The 27,936-nt window shown below is 38.7% G+C and overlaps 1 protein-coding gene across 2 annotated transcripts in view; it reads left to right on the forward strand.

The window, feature by feature from the left end:
* VAV3 (vav guanine nucleotide exchange factor 3) overlaps nt 1–27,936 on the forward strand; it is a 439,091-nt gene that overhangs the window by 22,666 nt on the left and 388,489 nt on the right. For both annotated transcript variants that reach the window (XM_072754465.1, XM_072754466.1), the window contains exon 2: nt 24,611–24,679. The gene's annotated coding sequence lies outside the window, so the exon portion shown is untranslated. The remainder of the gene's footprint in view (nt 1–24,610; nt 24,680–27,936) is intronic.

Below are 27,936 nucleotides of genomic sequence, written 5' to 3' on the forward strand. Positions count from 1 at the left end.
ACACTGGGAGGATGCCTTGGTCTTCGTGGGCTGCTACAACACAATTACCATAGACTGAGTGGCTTAAACAACAGAAATTTATTTCTCACAGTTCTGGAATCCAGAAGTCCAAGATCAGGGTGCCAGCATGGTCAAGTTCTGCTGAGGACTGTCTTCCTGGCTTGTAGATGGCCATCTTCTTGCTGTGTTCTCTCATGGCAGAGAGCAGAGAAAGAGAAAGCAAGCTCTCTCTTGTGTCTCTTCTTACAAAGACACTATTTTCATTCATGAGGGCTCCATCCTCCAGATCTCATTACTCCCCAAAGGCCCAATCTCCAGATATGACCAGATTGAGAATTAGGGTTTCAACATGGATTTGGCATGGGCGGCAGGGGGTGGGGGGTGGGGACCATAAACATTCAATCTGTAGCAGAAGACAACAGTGGATGACCAAAACCCAACTCATGGGCTTACCGAATATCTTCATGCTAAAATCTTTCCTGATATTCTCAGGACACTGCTGGCCACACCTCAGATTCTGAGGGACTGTTTGACATGCTTTTTGCTTCTGTTCACCTCTCTTACTGAAATTAAGGCTCAGCTTGGCCAGGGACTTTGTCTCTCATTCAACACTATCTCCTCAGGACCTAATGCTTTACAAGCACTTAATTTCTTGGATAAGTTGGTGAGAAAATGAAGAAAATGAGTTTTACAGGCGGGAATGGGCAGCTTACAGCACTGACAGCTGTTATGGGGTGCTCAAAGATGGTGGGCCACCCTCAAGACCCTTCCTTGGGAATATTTTATATTGCTTAAGAGAATATAAAATAAAATTGTGATTAATTTGACTTTTCCCAGCAGTTTGATTTTTAGAATAATGAACAAATAGTACAAAACAACTGGAATTAGCAAATGGTTATTTACTTTTTAAAAACTTCCCAGAATATATTTTTAGACTGCTTTGTTGATAGGTATTTCACATATCATATCATTCATCCATTTAAAGTGTACAAGTTGGGACGCCTGGGTGGCTCAATAGGAAGAGAATCTGACTTGATTTCAGCTCAGGTCATGATCTCAGGGTCCTGAGGTTGAGCCCCGAGTCTGGCTCTGCACTTAGACAGTCTGCTTGAGATTCCCTCCCTCTGCCCCTCTCGGCATTCATGCTCTCTCTCTCTCTCAAATAAATGAATAAATAAATAAGTTTTTTAAATAATAAAACAAAATGTACAAGTTGATGTTTTTTAGTATAATCACAACCATCACTACAATCTAATTTTAGAATACTTTCCTTTCCTCCTGAGAGAGACCCATACCCATTAGCAATCAGTCTCCATTTCCCCTTTCTCCTCAGGCCCCAGAAACCACTAATTAGTTTCTGTTTCTATGGATTTGCTTTTCTGGACATTTCATATAAATGAAACCATCCAATGTGTGATTCTTTGTGGCTGGCTTCTTTCACTCATTGTGATTTTTTTTTAGGTCACCCATGCCAAAGTATGTTTCAATGTATGTCATATTATTACTCCTTTTGTTGCCTGCCTGTTGTTTAAGTTTCTATAGCATATGAGATATCTATTGTTCATTTAATACTCATTTGCTAGGTAGTTTTATTAATTTTCTTCATCTCTCCTTACTACATTATAATGCTGGATACCACTGTGTGCATCCCCACCATAGCAGACATTGTTGGCTATGGTGTAGTGATCACTGGTCTTCATGGTGATTTTCCTGTAGCACTATAAAAATCAGAAGCCTCCAGAGAGATTCAAAGCTCTCAGGAGCTTGATGTGGATTGCACTCCAAGTTTGAAACTTTTCAGGTGCTGAAATGCCAGATGGAAAAAAGCTGAGTGGAACTTTTGTGGTGTGAGAAAAAAATGATAAGCATTCCCAGGATGACACTTGGGTTTGTCTCTGTAGCAGGATGCTTATCTCTCTGCAGTGGTGAGTCACTGGCCATAATTGACAGCTGGAACAATTGTGGGTAGGAGAGATAGGCCAGCCACCCAGCCAGAGATTAAGCAACTGGGTTATGATTATCTTCATGGAATGTGTAAGGAAATCTGATGGCCTGGTGCATTTTTATCATTGGCTTCTGCTAGCATTTCCTTTCCTGCTGCTCCTCTATTCCCTAGCGAGGATGGTAAGGTCAGAAGCTGAACTGGAAAAAAAAAAAAAAAAAAGAAGAAGCTGAACTGGTTGTTATTAGCCATCACCTTGGTCATAGCATGAAGAACTGTTTTCTGCTGGGAATGGACTCCCAACTTTCAGCAGAAACCTGGGTGGATGCCTTTGTAAGAATGATCTTTTTTGGCTGAAGGTACTGTTTATTTTGGGCATTTCTCAACTTTAAGGGCTCCAGACCTCAAAAGATGTGTAGAGTATTTCTGCCTGATAAAACAGAGACCAGGGACTTGGCCAGAGTTGTTCTGGTTTCTCACATGTCGCTCTCTACTTGGATTTTTTTCTTAAATCTTCTCAGCCCTCTCTGCTGGTGATGGACACCTAAGCTGACCAACCATTCTCACCACTGGATTACCAATATTTAGGTACAAGTGTAGAACCTTGTATTTATTGACTATGTGCTGTAGCAAACGTTGTAGTTGGTATTTGTAGCTATTATCCTTATGAAGTAGTTGCGTGTATTTTTTTTTCCTCCTTAGAGTAAGGAGATGAAGAAGCTAAGAAATGGGATGAAATCTCTTTGTAGGACAAGTACTTGACTTGAAGGAAAGGTCTGAGAGCCCATCTATCTGCATATCTTTACTCACCTTGCTCTGCACAGTGGCTGATACTCTTCCATCACTCTGAGTTTTAAGGAGGATCATTTTCAGAAATGATAGTAATGTTAGTGTGGGTAGAACGCTAATTAATCTTTTTAAAACTTCTTATTTGAGGGGCACCTGGGAGGAGCATTCAGTTAAGCACCTGACTTAAGGCTCAGGTCATGATCTCAGGGTCGTGGGTTCAAGCCCCACATCAGGTTCTGCACTCAGTGTGGATTATGTTATGATTCTTTCTCCTTCTCCTACTGCTCACCCTCCTTGCATGCTCTCTCTAAAATAAATAAATCTCTGGAGGAAAAATGATCCTTAAACATTTTTTTTATTTGGGTATGATTGTCACACATTTGTATTAGTTTCAGGTGTACAACATAGTGATTCAACTTCTCTAAAGGTTATGCTATGCTCACCATACGTATAGCTACCATCTGTCACCATACGATGCTATTACAATACCATTGACTAATTTAATTTTTAAATTAGTTTAATTTTTAACCCTAAGTATTCTAGGAGAAAAAAAAAAAACAAGTTTGTCAAAGACTTTAACAGCAAGTTTTCCATGAACTAAGGGGAATTGAGATACTGGATGTTTGGGTCTTCCTTTTGTGTGGGCCAGGCTGGAGGGTGAGATGAAGATGAAACAGAAAAGGAAAGATCTGGAAGCACATTGTTATGGAGCACTAATCACAATGGAAGTCACCATGGATATCTATTATTTTTGCCTGCCAGTATCTATTCTAGTTTGAGCACTCTGATTTTTCTTAGTGGGAACCCCTGACTCTCTTTGGATTTATGTCTGACAACCTCAGTGAAGGTGTCTACACTTCCCTGTCCAATATATACTCCTAGATTTGAATCCCGGGAGAGATGCAAAGAAACAGTTGGATCCCATCATCCCAAGAACAGCACCCTCCATTATATCCCACCACTCAGATTCCCAGAGTTGCTCTGGTTTCTACGCAGTCTGAAGCCCAAAACTCCAATTCTCCTTCAGTTACATGAATTAACCCATTTTCTTCTAGTTGTTTTTTTCTTTGTTTTTGACTACACAAGCCAGAGTTAGTGTCTGCTTGTTGCAACCAAATAGTCTCCCTGACACTGAGATGTATCTGAGTAAGGCCTTGGGGAGGCAGGAGGCAGTGGACCGGCCTTGGGAGACAAAGGGCTCAAGGTGAGACACCTTGCCAGGAGGGTAAAGGGTCCTGAAAGAGGAAGAGGGAGGCACCCTCATTCTTCAGAATTTTGCCTAGCAGTGCCCCTGGGTGACAATCTCATTTGCCCTTTAATATCTTTCTCCTTGGGGTGCCTGGGGGCTCAGTCGGTTAAGTGGCTGCCTTTGGTTCAGATCATGATCCTGGGATCCTAGAATTGAGCCCTGCATCAGGCTCCCTGCTCAGTGGGGAGTCTGTTTCTCCCTCTTCTTCTCCCCCTATCCCCAACTCCTGGTCTCTCTGTCTCTCAAATAAAATCTTTTAAAAGGAAAAAAGAGCTTCTGCCTTGTTAGTCAAGGCATCACTTTTCTTTCTACCTGGCCTTAGAGGTCCCACTATGAAAGCTCTTTTGGTGAGACAAAATAATAATAATAATAATAATAATAATAATAATAATAATTAAAAAAAATGAAATCAAATGCAGAGGTTTTTTTTTTTTCTAAATTCATTCATTCTACAAATATTTACCCAGTACCTAGTGATTGCCTTTTATTTAAAGGCAAACAAAACATAGCCCTTATAATTAAGAAACATAAGGTATAAACCTATGTAGTCCAGTATGGCAGCCACTAACCCATGCGTGATATTATACATGTAACTAAGTAAATTTAAATAAGTTAAACTTTTTTTTACTCAGCCATACTAGCCACATTTCAGGTGTTCCAATAGCCATATGTGGCTGGCGGCTACTGTGTTGGACAGTGCAGTTTAAAAGATTTCCATCATTGAAGAATCTTTCATTAGACAGCGTTAATCTGGACAGGTAAAAGGCAGGTACAATAGGGAATACTGTGTAATGCTATAAAAGATTTAAACCAGTACATTAGAGGATCACTCAGGATCTGACCCAGACTTGAGGAGTCCGGGTAGACTTCCAGAAGGTAATGACATCTAAAGGAGATCTAGAGGATAAAGTGAAGTGTCCAGGCTGGGGGAATGGGAATTATTCCAGATAGAAGCAATTGAATGTAGAAGGGCCCTGAGTTGACCAAACTGAAGTGCACTCAAATACTGGAGGGGAAGAAAAGCCCTTAGCACTATTTGTGGCCTCATGGTCGATTTTTCAGATTAGTCCATTTTCCCAAATTGAGGGCAGGGTCCTGAGGGGACTGTCTATGAGATCCATCCATTTTGATATGTTAAAGTGAGGGTTTATGTGCCCAAATTTTGGAGCTCTGAGGTCATATGAAAGTTATTTGCAAAAAAAGAAAGTTATTTGCTAGATGAGAAACTGATGGATTTGGGCAAAGGCAGCAGCAGATATGAATATGGAGGTCTGATTCAGAGCTCTGAAGGTGACTCCTGTGACCCTATATAAACCATCTCTTACATCTCAGTTCTTTTTACTCCTAAAAACAGTTCGTTTTCTGTCCTTTCAAGTTAAAGGACATCAAGATATTTGTTTTGCAAATGGTGGCTTTCTTTTGCCAGTTGAGTGTACATTTGTTTAACCTAAGTGTGCTCATGTTTAGAGATAACTGGTCAAGTCTGGGCTAATTTAACTGCTATATATTATATTTAAAGTATAATGCTAGTTTTATAAAAATGTCAGAAGAAAATGAGAGGCTTATCTACTAGATATTTATCCAGAGAAAACCCAAACCCTAATTCAAGAAATATATGCACCTTTATGTTTATTACGTTATTTGTAATAGCCAAGATTTGGAAGCAGCCTGTGTCCATTGACAGATGAATGAGTTAAGAAGAAAAGGTATAAATATTCAGTGTAATATTACTCAGCCATAAAAAAAGAACAAGCTCTTCCCATTTGTAACAATGTAAATGGACCTAGAGTGTGTAATGCTAGATAAAATGAGTCAGACAGAGAAAGAAAACTGCTTTATGATTTCACTTATATGTAGAATCTAAAAAACAAACAAATAAAAATGAACAAATAAACAAAACAAGTAGAAACAGAGCCATAAATACAGAGAACAATCTGATGGTTTCCAGAGGGGAGTGGAGGGGAAGGATGGGCAAAGTGAATGAAGGAAAGTAGGGGATACAGACTTCCAGTTTTGGAATGAATAAGTCACAGGAATATAAGACACAGAATATGGTATATATTCAATGGTTTGGTAATAATGCTGTCTTGAACACTATATTGTACACCTGAAACTAATGGAACATTGTGCGTCAACCATACTTCTATTAAAAAACACGTGGAAGTAAAGGAAATACATAAGAGATTACCGTTTTAGAATGGATATTTGTATTTTTTATCTTAAAACAACTTAAGATTACTTTCTTTTTTTTAAAAGGTAATTTATTTATTTATTTATTTATTTATTTATTTATTTATTTATTTATTTATTTAAAGATTTTATTTATTCATTCAGGAGAGACACAGAGACATAGGCAGAGGGACAAGCAGGCTCCACGTAGGGAGCCCAATGTGGGACTTGATCCCAGGACTCCAGGATCACGCCCTGGGCGGAAGGCAGTGCTAAACCGCTGAGCCACCAGGGTTGCCCATTAAGATTACTTTCTAATTCAGTTTTAAAAGTTCCTTATTTGATGAATACTATAGTGTGAAAAAATAAGAAATATATATATTTGTCTCTGCCCCAGCTCCTACTAATATTTGGTCATTGACCCCAGTTCCTGATACAACATCACAATTTCCTAAGTGATGGGAGTGTCTATTACAGAAATCCTAAATCCCTAGGGATTTCTTGGGTGATGGGAATATCTTTCATTCTAATGAGGTCACTCTTCATGGTGGCCTCTTGGATGGGAGTTGTTCACTAGAAAGACCAAGCCATAATTAGAAACTTGGAACTTTCAGCCTCATCCCCATCCTTCAGAGAGAGGAAGGGGCTAGAAATAGAATGAATAATCAGTCATGCATACATGATGAAACCTCCATAAAAATCCCAAAAGTACAGGGTTCTAAGAGCTTCCAGGTTGGTGAACACCCCCATGTGCAGGGAAGGGGGTATATCCCAACCCACAGAGACAGAAATTCTTGGGTTTGGAAAAAAAGAAAATGAGTGGCTTAAAAGCCTTTAAAAAACTTTTGATTCAATTATACTGTCATTAGGATAGACTGAATCAAAGGGAGAACCCTAAGCCCAAAGATTAGGTCCCCTTTGTCAGGAAAGGAAAACTCCTACTTGTTGAGCATGTAGAGTCCCCACACACTTCATCAGTGGTCTCTCTAATCTCCCCACAATCTCCCCAGGAAGAGGAGGAGAGACAGAGTGGAGAGCCCACTTCTTACACTACACATTAATCTCACAGCTGTGAGAATAGCAGAGTGCGTATGATTCAGAGCCCCTGATCTGCCTGACTTTTTTAAAAAAAATATACAATGTTATATTAGTTTCAGATATACAACATACTGATTTGACAATTTTATACATTACTCAGTGTGTACCATAATAAATGTAGCTGCCATCTGTCACCATACAATGCTATTATAGTACCGCTGACTGTATTCTCTAAGCTGTCTCTTTTCATCTTTGTAATTTATTTATTTTATTACTGGAAGTTTGTACCTCTTAATCTGCTTTATCTATTTTGCTCCTCCCCCCACCCTCTGCCTCTCTGGCAACCATCAGTTTGTTCTCTGTATTTATAGCTCTGATTCTGCTTTTTCTTGTTTCTTTCGTCTTTCTTTCTTTCTTTCTTTCTTTCTTTCTTTCTTTCTTTCTTCTTTCTTTCTTTCTTTCTTTTTCTTTCTTTCTTTCTTTCTTCTTTTTTTAAGATTCCACATATAAGTTAAATCATATGGTATTTGTCTTTCTCTGTCTGACTAATTTCACTTAGCGCAATACCCTCTGGGTCCATTCGTGTTGTCACAAATGGCATAATATTATTTTTTATGGCTGAATAATATAGTCCATTGTATATATGCCATATCTTCTTCACCCATTCATCTATCTATGGACGTTGAGGTTGCTTCCATATCTTACTGCCTGATGTTTTTAGAGAAGCAGGCTGCTGCTGGGATGAGAACACTTCTGTGTGTACATGACAATGGAACAAGGAATCGCCTTGCAGATGAAGATCTTTCCAGGGGCATTTAAAACCTGAACCTGACAGAGTTCCAGTGGGAGGAAATGGTTCCTTAAACTCTGGGGCTTTCCAGTGTCCCAGGTACTTTAAGTGAGAAAAAGTTGGAAGTCTCTCCTTAGAGGAAAAAAAGGGAAATGAAAGATAAATTACATTTCATAAAGGTGTATATCAAGATCATAGAATTTTAGAGCTGGAAAGGGTATTAGAGAGAATCTAATTAAAAGTCTCTTTTTTTTGCAACAGAGGCCTCAAGAGGTGGAAATAAATTGCCCAACACAGCAATGATAGAATTAAGAACTACGCTTAGATCAATTAATTCCTATTGCAGTGCTCCTTCTATTGACCTTATCTAAGTTTTTTTATTTCTTTAAATTGTTTCTTTGACTCACACTTATCAATGTGTTACTTAAATCTTTGACTCATACATATCAATGTGTTACTTAACAGGTAATACTAGAAAATCGATATGGATTGTTTTTATTTCTAGATAAAACCTAGTGGGGATTTGAGAGCTGCTTTGTTATCCCCAACCCGGAAGACTGCCTCCTCCAGTGTCAGAATCACAGACAGAAAACCTGGAAAGAAAGAAACATGGAATTAAAATCTTAGCCCCTACCAAATACAACCCATCCCCAGTGAACTTGCATATTTAAAGAGATTGCACTGCTAAGTGGAGAGAAAGAGCAGGGGGTTTGGAAAAAATGCCTAAATATTCTACTAGTTTGTTAATGTAGACAACTTATTTAACCTCTCTGTATCTCTAACCTCTCTGTATCTCAGTTCCCACATTTGTAAGATTAATCATATGATCATTGGTTCTCTCCCAAGATGAGTCTTTAAGGTCAAAGTGACTGAAATGGGAATCCTTCATAAGTGTGAGCTAAGCTTACATCTAAAACCCCAGCCCTGGCACTTGGTAGATATATAGCACTTGTTGAGTGACTAACTGACTGACTGAAAGGTACTGAAAGTCTCACTTCAGAGACTGGCTGGAAGTGTCAGATGGGTGCAGGGAGGTGTGGCTATTGAGAAAAAGAGGAAACCAGAGAAGGGTCATCTAGCTTCCCTCTGTCAGGGTATGGCCTTAATACATGCTATGCCTCATTCTTGTTCCTCATTTAAAAGGATAGAAATAGGGGTGCCTGGGTGGCCCAGTCAGTTAAGCATCCGACCTTTGATCTCAGCTCAGGTCATGATCTCAAGTTCAGGTCTTAATCTCGGGGTCCTGGGCTCAAGGCCTGCATTGAGCTCCATGCTGGGTGTGGAGCCTACTTAAAAGAAAAAGGAAAAAAAATAATGCAGGAGCATGTCCCCTCCTGTTGATAGCAGTGTTATCGACAAGGGCCAAAGATATGGAAGCAGCCCAAATGTCTATCAATTGATGAGTAAATAAAGAAGATGTGGTCTATACATATGATAGAATATTATTCAGTCATAAAAAGAATGAAATCTTGCCGTTTGCAATGACCTGGATGGAGCCAGAGAGTATTATGCTAAGTGAAATAAATCAGCCAGAAAAAGACAAATATCATATGATTTCACTCACATTTGAAATTTAAGAAACAAAACCAATGAGCAAAGGGGAAAAAAGAGAGAGGGAGATAGAAAAACCAAGAAATAGACTCATAACTATAGAGAACAAACATGATTACTAAGGGGAGATGGGTTGAGTAAGGAGGGCACTTGTGATGAACACTGGACATGGAATTGTTGAATCACTATATTGTACACCTGAAACTAATATAACACCGTGTGTTAACCATTGGAATTAAAAACGTTTTAAAGATAAAACAATGGAGAAAAGAGAGACACAAGAGTAAATGAAATCAAGCGAATGCAGTAAATACTAAAATGGTAATAAACATTCTGCTAAATGATGAGCTCTTTTCAAGAACCAGTCAAATCTGTTTGTTGTAATAAAGGAGATGGAAACCTCTTGACCTGTTCAAGAGGTGGTCATCCTGGAGTTCTAGAGAAGGATTATTTCTGAGGGGTGGCACTAAAAGCAGAGAAGCAATTTGGAGGGAGGGTTCAATTTGGGGAGCATAGGGAAGAGTGTTCAGGGCTCGTGCTGGGGTGGATCTTTGGGGAAAAGGCAAGTGGAGTTACCTACCATCAGGGAAGTGCCTCTCCCACTGATTTCTCTCCATCTTCCTTCTTACCTTTACCCCATCCATACCCCACAGCTTAATTAGCCACCTTACAGCCCTAAATTAAACCCAGTCCTCCCCCACCTGGCATTCCCTGACATTGCTGCCTCAAAATGCCTACAGACGTTTGATGAAGAATGGGTATGTAGAAGCCTGAGAAACTGGTGCTTCATCAGGATTATATCTCTTACTCTACTTTGCTGATTTGACTGGGGTGAAAAGGACAGAATTTATAAGCCTCAGTCAGCAAGCTGGCACAGTTGATCTTGAAGGGGTCAACTGATGGTTGGTCTGCATGGACAGCCCAAGCAGAGTGGTACACACAAGGCAAGGGGACCTACGGTGGCACGGTGTGTGGTTTACGGAACCGTGACCCACACGGCACGATGTGAAGATGAAGCTGGTAACTGTAGCGGAGTGTGGTAACTGTAGTTTGTCCGTCTAATGAGCTTTCCTGTCTGCTTCCTTTGGTGAACTCCTCCTCCACGCCACATCGTCTGAGTAAAGCTATCATCAGAGCACATCTCTTCCCTGCCTCATATCTTTCTTTTTTATTATTATTATTTTTTAAAATTTAAATTCAAATAACTAACATATATTATATTATTAGTTTCAGAGGTAGAGGTCAGTGACTCAGTCTTCTATAACACCCAGTGCTCACTATGTCCCACACCTTCCTAAATGTCCATGACCCAGTTACTCCATTCCCCCACCCCCTTCTCGCCAGCGACCCTCAGTTTGTTTCCTATGGTTAAGAGTGTCTTATGGTTTGTCTCCCTCTCTGAGTTCATCTTGTTTTATTTTTCCCTCCCTTCCCCTGTGGTCCTGTTTTGTTTCTTAAATTCCATATAGCTACCTCATACCTTTCTATTCAAAGTCCACAGGAGTGGGCAGATGGCTCAGTTTGGGCAAATTTGTTGATCTAGGAATAGCCATACACCTAAATCAGGCCCTCATTCTTTTTGGACTGTCTCTGTGGGAGCTGGTAGGGAAGGCTGCTAGGAGAATCGTAAGAATAAAGAAGAGCAGAGACAAGCGGAGAAAAGGTGGGAGGATGGAGGGGAGGAACAGAGAGAGAGAGAGAAGAGAGAGAGAGGATGAATCGATTTTGAGCTTCTGAATCAATCCATGCTAGAGCTATCTCTTGACTTCTCAGTTACTTGAGCCAATGAGTCTTCTTTTTCTTTGCATAACTTAGAGTCTAGTTTCTATCACTTACAACCAAATGAGTCTCGATGAATTTACTTGCCAAGGTGGGCCAGAGGGCAAATGGAGCGAGATGTAGATGTTTGGGAACTCAAGCATCAAGTGCCTGGCATGTTTAGGGGTTCTTTATATTATGAACCAGAGAGCTCATCAAAGGAGCCCCACGTTCTCAGACAGACACAAAGCTTATAAAACTCAAGGCTATGGAGAGGAAAAAAATCACATTGAAATTTTCAAAGCTCACTCATTTGTCTGATTCTCCAGCAGCTATGTCTATCTACAACTGTCCATGCTATATGCAAACTGTAAGAACCATGTCATACTATTTTCATCTATCATAATGAGAAAGATCCAGTGAAAAACATCCAGTACTGGCAAGTGCACATCTATTGTTGAAACGGGTATTCTTGTGCTTCTGTTAGAAGGGTAAATTGGCTCAGAGTTTATAAAGGTCTAAAGGGACATTTTGTACTGTGTGCTAGAAACCTGAAAGTGTACCTTTTCTTTTTTCTTTTTTAGTTTTTGAGAGAGATTGAGAGCACAAGGCGGGCGAGGAGGGCAGGAGAGGAAGAGAGAGAATCTTAAGGGTGCTCCATGGCCTGCCTGGAGCAGGGCTCAGGGCTCCATGGCCAACGCTGGGCTTGATCTCACAACCCTGAGATCATGACCTGAACTGAAATCAAGAGTCAGACACTTAACTGACTGAGCCGCCTAAGTGCCCTGAAATGTACCTGGTTTTTGACTCAGAAATTCTGGTGTTTCAGATCCAGTATGGGCTTCCACTTTCCCAGGAGGAAATCTGGGAAATAAAGGTCCATGTTAAAAGAACTCATTTTATATAATGTTAAAAGAATGCCTAAGTTGAGAGCATTTGTGCCATTTGTTTCCACAATTCTGGTTCTGCATTGGAAGGGTCTAGCAAACACTTGGATCCCTTATAATTCTAGAAATGATAATTTTGTATTTTTGGCTTGTACTTTGAGTAGTGAATGCATTCTGGAAAAGGTATACATTGCAATGTGTTGAATAAACCACACCTACCCTAACCCCTGCTGAATATGAGCTCCATGAGGGCCAGGATTTGTGTCCGTTCTGTTCACTGCTTTGTGCCAGCTAACTAGGACAGTGCCTGGCCTAACAGATACTCGAGTGAGTGAATGAGGCAATTTTAGAAAATGACTTGGAAAGATGGAAAATCACTACTGTACTTCCTTTTTCCTGTGAGTATTGTGAATGTAAAGCAATATAAAGACTAGTGCTTTATACTTCTTAACTCAGAATTATGTATTGTGAATTAGTGATTAACAAGGAGAAGGTAGAAATTTTAGGTTAGAAGACAATACTTCTGGGATGTTTACAGTTACCTATATATTTTCATTGATCAGGGAAAACATAAAACTTCCTCCTTTCTAGAAACGTCATGGATATTATGTTGGGTTAGTAGATAAGCAAAAAGATAAGGCAGAGCTATTACATTCATCATAATTAGGGTACATGATTCAGATTCTTTTTTTTTTTTCATGATTCAGATTCTTATGCAGGTGCTGATAAATCCACGCAGGGAAGACGGTTGGCTCATTATGAATGCACCTTTCAGGGGAGTGGCTGATATTTCACAGAAGACCAAAGATCCAATTTTAGGTGTTATGGAACCCTAGGCCTTTTTATTAAAGAAATATTCCCTTCATGGCAGGTTTTTGGGTGGCCTGATTTCAATTTTTGGCAGAACTCCCTATTAAATGTTGAATGCCTACATTTATTTAATTTCAGTTCCATCTTGGGCACAGAAGGTAAGATTATGTGGCTATATGGGGCCTCTTCTACTCTGGTTTCTGTACAATGAGCTCTTAGTAAGTGCTAGGGGGTAATTTTACTTTGAAGCTTTCTGTTATTACATTTTTCTCCATTGCCCGGACAGGTCTTAACCAGACAGGTTATAGTAGGTGTAACCATATATTCTGTATTTCTGAGTCAATCATCTATAAGGTTAAAGCCACTTGCTTACTTCTAAAAACAAGTTTCTGGGTGGAGGAGGTGGTTGTAGCATCCTCTGGGGTAAGCCAACCCCAAGATGTCTGCTGTCTTGGTTCGGAACCACTTGTAGATCTGGAAAAGCAAAGAAAGGCATTTTCTGGTGTTTTACCAAAGATGCCTATTAGTTTCCGTACATAAGAAATGTTAAAAGTCATCCCATAAGGGGAAGAGAGGAATGATATAAATGGTCCTGTAAAAGGTAAACCACTGTCTGACATGATCAACTGTATACAGTGGGTGCAGAGATCAACCCCCCGGAGTATCATACCAAAAGCCTCTTAACAAGTTCACAAAGTAAACAGTCTGCCCACCTCCTCCTCCACGCCCTGGATGTGTAGTGTGTCAAGGATACATTTTATAAGACTATGGTATAGAACAGACTTAAATGTGGTAGAAAAAAAATTACTTCTGTTTCTATACTATGGGGATGAAGAAAGCATTAAACAGCAATTCTTTACTTACAGAAATTTTCATTTCCATTATTCATTCAAAAGGTCAATCAAAACAGGTAAACTCATTTCTTTCTGATGGACTCCAAAGTAAACTGTTGGAATCTTATGCAGGGTAATTCAGCAGGAAAAATAATTGGATTTTTCCTACCTGTTAGATGATAGGACTGAGGGACCTGTGGCTGTCATGCTCACTAGGCATTCAAAGAGCATTAAAAAATTATTCTGTTGATTAAAAAAGCAGCCAGTCCATAACCCCTCCGTCAGCACACTCCACGTTCACCAAGACATCTTTGAGCCTGGAGCCTCACAGAGCCAGTTCTGTGAGTCTAATGCAGGCTATTTGTTTATTTTATGGCTCACCTGGACTGATTCATTCTGATCCTGAGCTGTGCTGAGTTACTTGGCTGCACTATAAGGCTTGTTGAACTGTTTGGTATCAATAATTCTCTCTTTTCTCAGTAGAAAGTGTCAGCCTTTTATTTAAAGCTTGCTTTCTATATCTGTCAGAGACCACCTGCAATATTAAACCACCTCTTTTTTGTGTGTGTCTTATCCAGTATCGGTTCTCTCATTCTTTCATTCTACAGACAGCTGCAGATTCAGACTTAGGCCCACACAGACCCTGATTCTTGCCCTTACAGGAAATCGTATATTGGGAGCCGCTAGCGCTTTGCTGTGCCCTTTGCTGTGGCATCAGGCAGTTCGTAAGCAGTGTGGTCCCACCTCTATCTTTAATATTTTGAACTCCTCACCTGTTCCTAACATGGATAACTGGGTCCCCTTCAGCCTTTTTCTTGGCTACTTGGAATCCCAAGCTGTTTGGATTGTTGCTTGATCTGCATGTAGCTAGACTGGAATTTGATTACCATCTCTCTGCATGTATTTGATGGATTTTCTTTATTTTCTTTCTTTCTTTCTTTCTTTCTTTCTTTCTTTCTTTCTTTCTTTCTTTCTTTCTTTTTCTTTCTTCTTTCTTTCTCTCTTTCTCTTTCTTTTTCTTCCTTTCTTCTTTCTTTCTTTCTTTCTTTCTTTCTTTCTTTCTTTCTTTCTTTCTTTCTAGATTTCATTTACTCATTCATGAGAGACAGAGGGGGGTGGTGCAGAGACACAGGCAGAGGGAGAAGCAGGCTCCATGCAGCCTGACATGGAACTCTATCCCGGGTCTCCAGGATCAGGCCCTGGGCTGAAGGCAGCACTAAACCGTTGAGCCACCTAGGCTGCCCTATTTGATGTATCTTATACTCCATGCCTCTCTCTTTCTCTCTGTATGACTATCATAAATAAATAAAATTTTAAAAAAAAGATTTAAAAAAAAAAAAACCTTACATATTATGAGTCTTTTTTCATTTTATTAAAAATTATTCATAAAATTTAAATTTATTTCATTGATTTTTATCTTATGAATATTCAGGTGATTTCTTTCTAGTCTTTTTCTGTATGTTTATAGTAGGAACATTACAGTGTGAACATGAGCTTAATGATGTGAAGTTTTTTGGTGTTGGTAAATATTTCCCGGAACATAATTTTTAATAGCCACATCATATCGATGTATATCATAAATAATGATGTGTGTATTATTCTTATACATAAAGTTCTGTCTGCACTTCAAATTATTTGTTTATGACAAACTCAGGTTTGGAATTATTGGATTAAGATGTAGAAACATTTTGAAGACACTGCATACTATATTGCCAAATGGCTTTTGGATAAATTACACAGACTTCCATTCTCAGTGTATGAAATTTCTTTCATCATAGTCTTATCAAGATTAGTATTATTTTGATAGTTTGACAAATTAAAACAACTTTTAATGTTTTAATTTTTTTACTTCTTTGATTACATTGTGAGATTTATTTTTAAAAATTTATTCAGTAGACATTTAAAATTTCTTTTTCATGAATTGTCTATACTTTGTTCACCTAATATAATGCTTTTATGTTTCTATTTTGAATTTGGATGAAGTATGTAATATATTAACAATATTTTCCCTTACCCTCTTGCACTATTGGTGGGAATGCAGATTGGTGCAACCACTCTGGAAAATGGAAGGAGGTTTTTCAAAAAGTTAAAAATAGAACTACTCTATGATCCAGCAATTGCACTTCTTGGTATTTGTCCAGAGAATACAAAAATACTAAGTCAAAGGGATCCACGGAACTGATATGTAATAGAATCATCTATGATAGCCAAATTATGGAAACAGCCCAAGTGTTCTTTATCCATAGGTGAATGGATAGAGAAGATGTGTACACACACACACACACACACACACACACACTGGAATATCACTCAGCCATAAAAAAGAATGAAATCTTGCCATTTGCAATGACATAGATGGTGCTAGAGATACTATGCTAAGTGAAATGTCAGTCAGAGAAGAACACATATATAATTTCACTCATATGTGGAATTTAAGAAACAAAACAAACGAGCAAAGAGAAAAGAAGAGAGAGAGAGAAGTAAATCATGGAACAAATCCTTAACCATAGAGAACACACTGGTGGTTTACCAGAGGGGAGGTCAGTGGACAGGTGGGCGAAATAGGTGATGGGGATTAAAGAGTATGTTTTTGTGATGAGCACCTGGTGATGTATGAAATTGTTGAATCAGTATATTGTATACCTGAAATTAATATTACACTGTATGTTAGCTAATTGGAATTTAAATAAAACTTAAAAAAAAAGATTTTCCCTTTAGCTGCCAATTTGCCATACATTTCTTTTCAGTTTGTTGGATGTATTATGGACATTTTACAATAATCTTTGATATACTGACATTTTAAATTTTTGCATGTTCAAATCTTTCACTTTCTTTTATGATTTCTTTTATTGCTTTTTTACATGGATAGTCATTCCTTGTCCGATATCAGATAAACTGTCATTTGGATTTCCTAGTTATTTAATCCACTTATACCTAATTTTTAGTGAATGATAGATCTAAGTTGACTTTTTTCTGGATAAAAGGTCAGTCAATTTTCCCAAGAAGGTACACTACATAATTCATTTTTCAGAATTGATCATTAATTTATCTTTTACATACAGCATATATACTTGGATCTGTTTCTAAGCTATTTTTCTCTGTTTCATTGATTCTTCTGTTTTTACTTACGCCAAGGGCTTAACATTTTTAGTTATTATTGCTTCATAGTAGTTTAAAGGAAACTTCTTATTATGGCAAATATGAACCTATACATATAGGGTTATGCAAATCTACCCGTACCCATTGCCTAGCTTCAATAACTGTCAACTCCTGGCAATTATGTGTATATCTACCATCATACAGTTTTATTTGTAAATTTATCAGTATGTATCACTAAAAGAAAAACAATATAATAAAAAATATAAAATATAAAAAATAAAAATATAATAAAAAATATAATCACAATATTTTTATCAAATCTAAAAATTTATAATAATTTTTAAATATTAATATGGAGTAAGGTTTAAAACCCTTACTAAATATCAGTATGGAGTAAGGGTTCAAAACTTCTTAAATGGGGATCCCTGGGTGGCTCTGCGCTTTGGCGCCTGCCTTTGGCCCAGGGCCGATCCAGGAGTTCTGGGATTGAGTCCCACGTCAGGCTCCCGGCATGGAACCTGCTTCTCCCTCTGCCTGTGTCTCTGCCTCTCTCTCTCTCTCTCTCATGAATAAATAAATAAGTAAATCTTTAAAAAAAATTCTTAAATATAATAAATGTTTTAATTAGTTACTTTTACTTTGTTGTTTGTATTCAAATTCAAATAAAGATCACACTTTGCAATTAATTAATGTCTTTTAAGTCTCTACTGAATTAGGGGGGGACATCATATGTCCCCTAATAAAAACATCATATGTTTTTCTATGTCAAGTCTTTTTTAATACATATTGATAGTTTCCTTGATATTTGGTATATATTTTATTTTAATATTATTTTAGCTAAATTTTTTGTTGTTTCTGTTGTGAGCTGAAATCTTTTTGTCCATTATATCTAACAATCAGTGATTTCTAGTACATAAGGAAACCTTTGATCTTAGTACTGTTTTATTTCAATCAGATACTTTAATGAACTCTCTCATTTAATTTTTGATTGATTTTCCTAACATTTCTAAGTATAAAATGTGTACCATTAGTGAATAAAGATAAATTCCATCTCTCTCTTTTCATGTCTCTCATTTCCATTATATTTCTCATTGCTCTAGAAATCATTTGCAGAACAATTTCTTAAAATAGTAATAACATTCTTACTTTTGCTCCTGATTTTCGATAGGAATGGCTATATTGTTTCTACACTAAGTATGATATTAGCTATTTGTTTAAGGAAATAACTTGTTATGTTAAAGGACTGTATAGGTTAAAGACAGCCACAAATTCTTTGCTACTCCTGTCTAGAGGTGAGTTTAATTCCCCTCCCCTTCAATCGAGGCTGGCCTTCGTGATTAGCTTGGAACCAGTAAAATGTGGTAGAAGTGATACTCCTAAGGCTTGGTCAGAGAAGCCTGTAGCTTCTGCCTTAGTCTTTTGGAATTCTCATTCTTCAGATGATCCTTCTTGGAAACCAGCTGCCACGCTGTGAGGAGCCCAGGCCGTTCCGGTAGACCATCTCTGCTGAGCCTCCAGCCAATAGCAAGTATTTGCTGCCAGCATTAGGTTAGTCCATGTGGACTCAGGCTCCAGGCCAGCCTCTGTAGATATGAGCTCCTGGCCTGTACCTGCATCAGGCTGACCCTGCAGCCAAAGGCAATAGTTCTGCTTTGGTAAAGGCTGGCCTTGTAGCCTCAGGCTCTAGGCCTATCCACATGGCCAAGGCTCCAGGTGTACCAGTGTTAGGCCAGTCCTCATGGTCCAAAGCTGTAGGCCCAGGACCAGGTCCCCCTACAAACCAAGGCATGTACATGCCCAGCCTCCTGGACCCAGATTCTAGGCATACCCTTGTAAACCCAGATTCTAGTCCCAAAACTGTGATCCCTGGCAGTAAGCCTATCCCTATGGACCCAGGCATCAAGCCGTCCCCAGTGGACCTCAGTGGTGTCAGGTTGACCCCTGTGGACTCAGGACCAGGCCCATTCCTACGGACCCAGGCTCCAGGCTGGCCCTTATAAATTCAGACTCAATGCCTACTTCAGTGTGAAGTTGGTCTCCCTGCAGCCCCAGGCTTATATGATAATCTCCATTGACCCAGGCCCCAGGCTGGCCCCTGTTCACCCAGAAAACAAGCCTGCCCACCCACTGACTCAGGCTTCAGACCAGCCTACTTGAGGACTCCAGAAACAAGCTATTTTTGGGCATTTGTATTTGATCCAGTGAGTTAGGTAGATTTCCATGTTGTAAAATAATTTATCTATTAAGGCATTCTTTGTAACTTGTGTTTGAATCCAGGTTGAGACCTATATAACTTTATGAGCTCTCTCTAGGCCTCAGGGTTTTATCTTATAGAACTTGAAAAATAATAACTCCTATTATGAGGTTGTTTGAAGATTAAAGAGATAAGGCATGTAAAACACTTAATGCAATGTAATCTCAAGCAGATAGTAAGTGCCTAATAATTAGAGCTAATAAGTATAATTTTTAACTCATTGATATGGTCTTTGAGCCTGTTTAAAAGATAAATCTTGAACACTTTCTCTTTATTTCTCATTGACTAAGAGTCAAGAACTTTTTGTGGGGGATCTATTCTTTAGATTCATAAATTTGGGTCCATTTTGATTTCTATTTTTCCAGGAAATCATCAATTTTATTAAGGTTTTTAAAAGTTTTGGGGCACCCAGATGGCTCTGTCAGAGGAACATGCAACTCTTGATTTCAGAGCTGTAAGTTTGAGCCCCACGTTGAGTGTAGAGATTACTTGAAAATAAGATCTTAAAAAAAAATTTAGTATAGCATTTTATGTAATACTTACTTGTGATTTCTTTAAAATGTCTTTTAAATCTATCATTAAATCCATATGTTTTATTTCTTTATTCATAATCAAATCATCTAGAGGTATTTTATCCACTGTTTTCTCCAAAGAGTTACCTTTTTAAATGTATCTACCAACTCTGCCATCAGAGTTTCATTTAAGTCTCTAGGCTGGAAACATAGGCTATGGATCAAAGTAAATAGAAGAGAACATGCACACTGTTAGGGGCCATGGATATGGCAGTTGGGTTCCCTTTACATCCTCCATCTGTCTTTTATCCAGTCTCTGTTTACACTCTTTAAATGGAATATCTAAGGAGTAACCAAATAGATCAATGTTGGTAGGTACTTTGAACTTTTACATTTTTGAAAAGAATTTGAAGCAAACTTTTACTTGTATTATTCTGGAATTTTATGGCAGCATGAACATGTTGAGAACACCATGGTATTATGAGCATTATAAATAAAGAATTGGCTACTAGATTTCCTTTGTAAAATGTGTAAGAAAATACTTTGTAAAATGTATGTGTATGTGTATGTGTATGTGTATATGTGTTTTTCCCCTATGTCAGGCTTCAAAACCCATGAAATTTTCTACCACATGAACCATTTTAAATCACCTCCTGCCTGAATCATTTTGATGGAGCCCTGATGAAGGGCATGTCATGAAAATTGGGAATGACACATTGAATGATGGATCTTGAGCAAATGTGGTTGCGTGAGCTGCAATTGCCTGCAATGGAGAATAGAAGCAATTCACAGATGGATGGAGCCTGTGATTCTGTTGCTTAAGACAATGAAAAGTCCCCATCTTTGCTAAGATTCTTCATATATTGCTGTCTAGGATATGCTGATGATCCTATTTGAAACACTAGAATCTGTACTGGGCCAAGTTCTCCAGATGGTAAGAAATGGATTTCACATGCTCTTTTTCTTTCTTTCTTTCTTTCTTTCTTTCTTTCTTTCTTTCTTTCTTCTTTCTTTCTTTCTTTTCTTTCTTTCTTTCTTTTTTTTTTTTTACTATTATTTAGAATAATTTCTCCATCTACACTTAAAGAAGTTTTCCAGAAATCTGACAAATAGAGTAAACATCAAATGCCACATTATGGTGCTTCTGTCTAATTGAAGCCTTCATCCAACTGGGCTACAAATTCATTTTATATGTATGCTTTATATGTTTTCCCAATTCCTCTTGCTCATCAATAAAATTCCTTTGACTGTTTTAATTGAATGGTCAATATTATATTCAGGGTAGTACATGCACTATTGTCTCTAAAATGCATTTATTCCTATTTTGCCTTTTTACTTCAATTTTTGGTTCTCAATTTAAATATGTAGGGAAAAAATATGCCAGCCTGCCTGTTGAATATTTCCCTCCTCATATCTTAGCCTGTCGCACATGATGCTAACATTCTCATACTGCATATTTTATTTACCAAAATCCAGACCTGAACTGTAAAACTTCAGAGTCACCAAGACTGTAAAATATAATCTTTAGAATAGAGGAGCACTGTGGCTAAGTAGGTGATATTCAAAATGCCTCTTCATCATTTGAGTTACATAGAAGCTGCATAATAACCATTATATGCTTAGCATTTCTTATTTTATTTCTAATTAGTTTCTGAAAAATGAAAGCAAAGGAATAAGAAAAAATAAACTCCTAGGAATAAAGAAGGGAGAAACTATTTGAAATTCAGAATCAAAAACATCTCTTTGCTACTTGTAGTATTTTACTGCCCTAAGCATTTTCAAGCAATTTCAGGAGAAGAACTTTAGCTCATTTCTGTTCAAACCAAATTCAGTGACAGAATGTGATACATACAATTGCCCTAAATAATTATTTCTCAAACCAAAGGTGTTGGTACTTTAGGGCAGAGCTAACTTTATGAAAACTGGGAAGTGGGCAGTATTTCTGATTTAGTTTATGCTTTGTTTTTTGAATCCCAGAGATTGTGGCCAATATATTCCCTTGCCTTGAGTATCCGCAAAGCTTTAGAGTCTCAAATACCTTAACATTTATATAAGGCTTCATTGTCCAATACAATAGCACTAACAACTAGCTACATGTGGCTATTTAAATTAATTAAAATTAAAAATGTATTTCCTTAGTTATGCTAGCCACATTTCAAGGGCTCAACAGCCGCATGTGGCTGTGACTAACATACTGGGGAATGTGAATATAGGTCATTCCTATCATCAAAGAATGTTCTGTGGGATAGCATTTGGTGCATAGTAAGTGCTCAATGATTCATTGCTCCCTTTATTTTATTCCTCCAGGGCATGACTCACAGAGACTAGCTGGATAACAATTCTCCTGAGTTAATTTCAGATTCACTAATTGGGCTTATTCCCCACCCTCCAAGGTTCATTTTTGATACTCCTACCTGGACTTAAGGCATCTACCTTTGTTACTTACTGAAAGGTTTGGAGGATTATTTTTTTCAGGCTAGGATAAGTAGCAAGTTGATAAAGATTTCATGGGGGCCCCTCAGATTAGAGTTGTCATTGCATCTCTTCTTTCATAGACAACGTAGTAAAGTTCTAAATTCACTCATTCAACAACTGCAAAGTAATATATTTTCTTTCTTTTGTCTCTAACTGATCTAGACTTCCTGGTGATCCCCATTCACTATGCAGCAGGGAAAAAAACTGAATTAACTTTTAGTCCTCAATCATTTTAAATTTAGCCTGAAAAAAAAAATTAGCCTGAATTAATAATTTAAGCAGCCCTTTGGGTAATTTTTAGTCTTTCTCTTTGGAATAAGTGCTTACTTAGTCATATTTTCACCTCTACATCCTCTTCAAAGGCGCACAGTGCAAGAATACATGGCTCTTGAGTATTTTTGCAGGCAAGGGGTGGTTTGCGTTAACTTTAGGTGGCAGAGAGGATAACTCGGGTACGCTGGAGTTGGGCCACATTGGTCTCCTCCTGGCACCTGGTGCAGATGTGTGATGTCAGTAAACTCACAGGTGTTCCTGTTCATCTCTCTCAGGGCTTGAGGGGCCATTCCAGCTACTTGGCCTCACCCCAGCCCTTGAGGTACAACTTCTGAGTTTTTTCCATATCTTCCATCTGGCCTCCTGTCCTCCATGGCTCATTCTATATGCAAACCACTAAAGGAGAACAGAGCTTCACAATGTATTAAGGTCGGAAATGTCTAGAAGGAACATTTGTTTCCTTCAATCTGCAGGGGGAAGTGCTCTCTCATTTACAAAAGAATCTACACAGTTTACATGGTGGTGTGTCACTTGACACAAGCTGGCGATTACATTTACACTTTAAATGAGTAGCTTCTGTTTCCTATAATGCGCATCTACGCCCAATATGTTTGACAAGCTTTGTGATTATCCTGTGCTTTGCAATGGAAGGTTCATCCCTGGAGGATTAAACAAAAGCTTTGTGCTTAAAAGTTGATTATCTCCAGAGGCTTCTTGCTTCTCCATAAACATAACAGGTCATGGTTTGTTCAGATTTGCATTGTTTCCCCATCTGCCTGGTGTCTGAACAGAGCTCTTTGTGTCTCCGCTCCCGTCGGCACGGGGCGTTAAGTGTTGTAGAGCATCTTACTTGTTATCTTCTGAAAATACAACTAGCAACTTCCTTGAGAACATACAGTGCATGTGACGAAAGGATTCTTCCCTCCTACATTTTCTCTTTATGTACCACTCTTACCTGAACTGCAGTCTTGTCATTTTAACACAGAATCAACCAACGAATGTATGTTTTATTATTTTTTCCACACTGTCCAAATCTCCTCTCTCCAACTGCCTTCCTTCATTCAGCCACAATTCCTTGGCCACCAAAGGGGAGGGATTTCTCTCTCTCTCTCTCTCTCTCTTTTTTTTTCCCAAAGATTTAATTTATTTATTCATGAGAGACAGAGAGAGAGAGGCAGAGACACAGGCAGAGGGAGAAGCAGGCTCCACAGGGAGCCCGATGTGGGACTCGATCCCTGGACCGGGGATCATGACCTGAGCCAGAGGCAGACACTTAACCGCTAAGCCACCCAGGCACCCTGGATTTCTCTTTTTTCCCCTCTACTCCATGGCCTTCTTTGGTCCAGCTGCACTTTGTGGCTAAGCTTTGGTGGAGAAGAATCCTATACAGGCTTGGAGAAGTTGTGTGATCTAGGTCTTTCAGGTTTGGTTCTTGATATCTTAAAAAAATTAATTAATTTATTTTTTTTTTCTTAAAGAAATTTAAAACCTCTTCTGATAATGACTATGGCCTTGTGAGGACATAAGAGAGGATGTCTAAATTCCTTTAGCATGCTTGCTTTATTCTGCCCCAGGACTTTTAGGACTTAATGTCAAAACTGGAAGGATGAAGTGAAACATTTCAGGGGTGGTAAAATTTATTAATTGATCATTTGCTAAAATATTCTTACTACAGCAATAAGTGCTGGAGGTATTTGATCCTGGAGACATGATAAATTCCATTCCTTAATCCGTCCCAATAACTGCCTAGATTTCCATTGGAATTGGATGTGCCAAGAAAGTTTGTACATTTGATGCCACTGGCCATTTTGACTTCATTGTTTAATTACATGTAAGACAGCTTGTAAGAAGGAGAAATCATTTGGCAGATGGGGGAGAGTATGATCCATTTTATAGATGGGTGATCTTTTTTGGAACCCTGAAGATGTTCTTATTTTACTTATTTTCAACTTCTTAGAAATGTCAACTCCTAGAATGATTTTTATTAACAGAGCACGAGGATAGAGGTTAAAGGAGAGCCAGAAGTAGTGACATTTCTATAATAGCAGTAGAGAGACCACAATCCAGGTAATCGTAAGCATTCATGCTAACTGTGGCATACTAGCACTTTATGAAGGATTCCCTTAATTGTTCCTTAAATGGAAGACCTTTAGTGTGACTCAAACTCATTATTTCCTCCAGCATTAGAAGTCTTCAAACAAGAGCCAGTTGAAGAGCTCATCTGTGTCCATCTTGGGACAATAGCCTGGGGTAAGTAGTATATTTATTTTTGCTATTTTCTAAATACTTCAGGAGTAAATTTGTTTAGAATTTACAGGTGATGACATGTATCAGAGAGATGGAATTACTTGACTCTGTGACAGCATCAAAATTCAAACTCACAATTTGTTAACCATGCAGTGTAATTCAATTTGGGGGTGCTTTTGGATTCTGGCTTATTTGGAGGCCATTTGTTACTAATGGCTATGACTTATAAACTGGTTTGATTCCTGTGTATTGACCTGTGTGTGCACGTGACCGAAATAATAAACCATTTATAGCTGGAAGAGATACGAGTAATTATTTCCCCAAACCTTTTATTTTTTTAGATGGGGCTGTTGATATCCAAGTAGTTAAATGAAAGGCCAAGAAGCGACAGAGCCAGGCACCAAATCCAGATTTCTACACATTCGTTCTGTTTTCATTCATTAATTCTATTCCCTCATTTGGTATTCCAACTTCATCTGTTCATTTATCCATCCATTCACTCCAGTGCTCTGTGAATGGAATCATGACCATATCTGAGTCCATATCCTGTAATTAAATATAGGTAAACTGAGTGTGAGTTTGCAAAACATTTCTAAACCTTCACACTGGGGCACTTTTCTGACTTAATACATACAGGCAAAAGAATGGACATTCTTATGTTAAAGTGTGAGTATAAAATGCTGCCCTTTACCATAGAGATGCAGCAGAAAGGCTTTTGCAGGATGTCTGACCCATTTTGAAGCACAGGACTAGGCCAAGTCATGAGGCCAATAGACCAGGCCCTTCCTGAATGTCGCCTGACCTGAAGACCATTGTGACTCAGTGTTGGCTGATCTCTGCTCCTCCAAGGGTGATTCCCCAGCTTGGGGCAAAGCGGAGGGGAGGCCTGCTTCAAAGCCTCTCTCAGCCTGTGGAAAAGCATAGTCTGGAGTGGGGCGGCTGCCAAGTCCACCACATGAATGTTCGTTTTGCTTGGCTTGTGGTCAAGCAACAGCAAAAAAACAGGTTAGGAGTGAGTAATGGGTTACCCTGGCTCTCGGAGTTTGTCAGCAGACAGAGAGAGATCTGGTCTGCAGTGCAGGCCAGGGTTCTAAGTTGTGGATCTGTTTTCCAGGCCAATTGTGATCCTAAGCAAGGATGCTTTATTGATTTCTATCTGAAATAGATCTAAAGGAATGGTTTTAAATAGGCCCTTGATTCTTTCCTTTGTGCCACTGAAAGATCACTTAATTACTATTCAACTGCCGTGTCACAGGCTGGCTGTCTCTTCTATGGGCCAAAATGGATAGAAATTTGAGATGGCTGATGAGCCCAAGATGGTGTTATTAATTCATTAATGGTAGCAGCAGCAACAGCAGTCATAGTAATTAAGGAGTGTAAGGCAGCACAAACAAAAGATGCCTGGGGAGGGAGTCCATCTAGAAGTGCCCAAACCCACCAAGGCCATATATCTTCAGTTATGCAGTCTAGGTGAGCTCTCAGCTGGCTTGTTTTTGCTGCCCCTTTTAAGGAAACCTGCTCACTTTCTCCTATACTCCCTCACTATGCAAATATAAATTTAGCTAGGGTGATAAAAATTGTCCTCCTAAAAAAATATATATAGTTTATATGTCTAAGGCAAGGTAGTGAAAATATAGAATCGGGTCTTAAGCATGCTAAAATTCTGTACTAATTCTTGTGTTAGATAGTGATGTCTGAAGAGGTCTATTATCAGGAGGGAAGGTAATTAGAAGCTCCCAAATCATGACTCTGGAGAAAGAGAATTACTTAGAAAACAAATTTATGTGCTTGGAAGGAACAATGAAGTCCAGAAGAATGAGTGAATCTGTGTCAAGGAAGGAGCAGGAGTGGAATGAGGGAGAGAAGAGTGGCTTCTCTCAGACATTTCTGAATGCCCAGGAAAGAGAAGCTCTTCCAGAGTATTTTTTTTCAGGGGCGGGGGGGTACCAGGGTGAAATAGAGGAAAACCAAATCTCGGGGTAGACTTGAGACCCAAATAAGAGAGACCTGCCTTCTACCACGAGTAGGTGGTTAAATGACACAGCTCTGGCATCAGCATGGAAATAACAGTGAAGGTGGATGAACAAGGCAAACCTTCTCTTCCCAACCCTCCCTTTTACCCCCATTCTCCTTTATATTCCCAATGCATCTTTTGTGTACCTCAGTCATTAGAGAATATCATACTTAACTATAGTCACAGAGTATTTAGAGCCCAAGCTTCGGCATTCCATGGTCTGGTTTTAAATTCCAGCTATGAGAGATCCCTGGGTGGCTCAGTGGTTTAGCACCTGCCTTTGGCTCAGGGTGTGATCCTGGGATCCCGGGATCGAGTCCTACATCGGGCTACCTGCATGGGGCCTGCTTCTCCCTCTGCCTGTGTCTCCACCTCTCTCAGTGTGTGTGTGTCTCTCACGAATATATAAATAAAATCTTTAAAATAAATAAATAAATAAATAAATAAATAAATAAATACATTCCAGCTATGACAACCAGGTATTGATTTCTAAAGACCCTTGCCTACTAAAGGGGGACAGCATTTCTTGGAGGAATGGTTGATTCCAGGTGTGGAACATGGAAAGATGCTCCTGGAATGAGTTACTTTGACAGAAAGCAGGGAAGGGCTCAGTGAATCATGAAGACACAGCCAAAGGCTAAGGACCTGCCTTGGAGTCCCTTTGGGAAGTCCAGTCTGGGAAACAGTTGAGCACTAAAAAACTGATGGTACTGTATTATAACATATTGATTTCACAAAAAAAAAAAAAGGTATCAACAAATCCATGTGAAGAGGAAGTGAGAGCTGGAAAGAGAAAGCTCTTTTCTTAAAAGAATGACATCTCATAAATTTAGAAGAAATGATAGAACTAGAAAAATCTGTTTGGCAGACAACATATAATAAATTATTCAGGTAAGTATTATCAATGGGTACTGAATATCATTGGATAAAAGGTTTCTGAAGAACAGAATAAAGTATTTGGAAACATTATCCTGTAGATTAATTAAATATTATAAAAGGGAAAGGTACTTTTGCAATAGAGGCGTGGACACCACTTGAATCACAGGATCAAAATTAGTATGTTTGGTATTGGGCTAAACTGATACTAGGTACCTGATTTGATACAAAATGAAATACACACTATCTACATAAACTTCTTGCCGAAATAAAGAAATAATCAGCCAGATCCAAAACGCAGCACATTCTCCTAAACAACTTCCCTGGCTTCTTCAAACATGTCAATGTCCTCTTTTCAAAGAAAATGTGT

This window comes from Vulpes vulpes, chromosome 3 (genome assembly GCF_048418805.1).
Source record: "Vulpes vulpes isolate BD-2025 chromosome 3, VulVul3, whole genome shotgun sequence".
NCBI lineage: Eukaryota > Metazoa > Chordata > Mammalia > Carnivora > Canidae > Vulpes > Vulpes vulpes.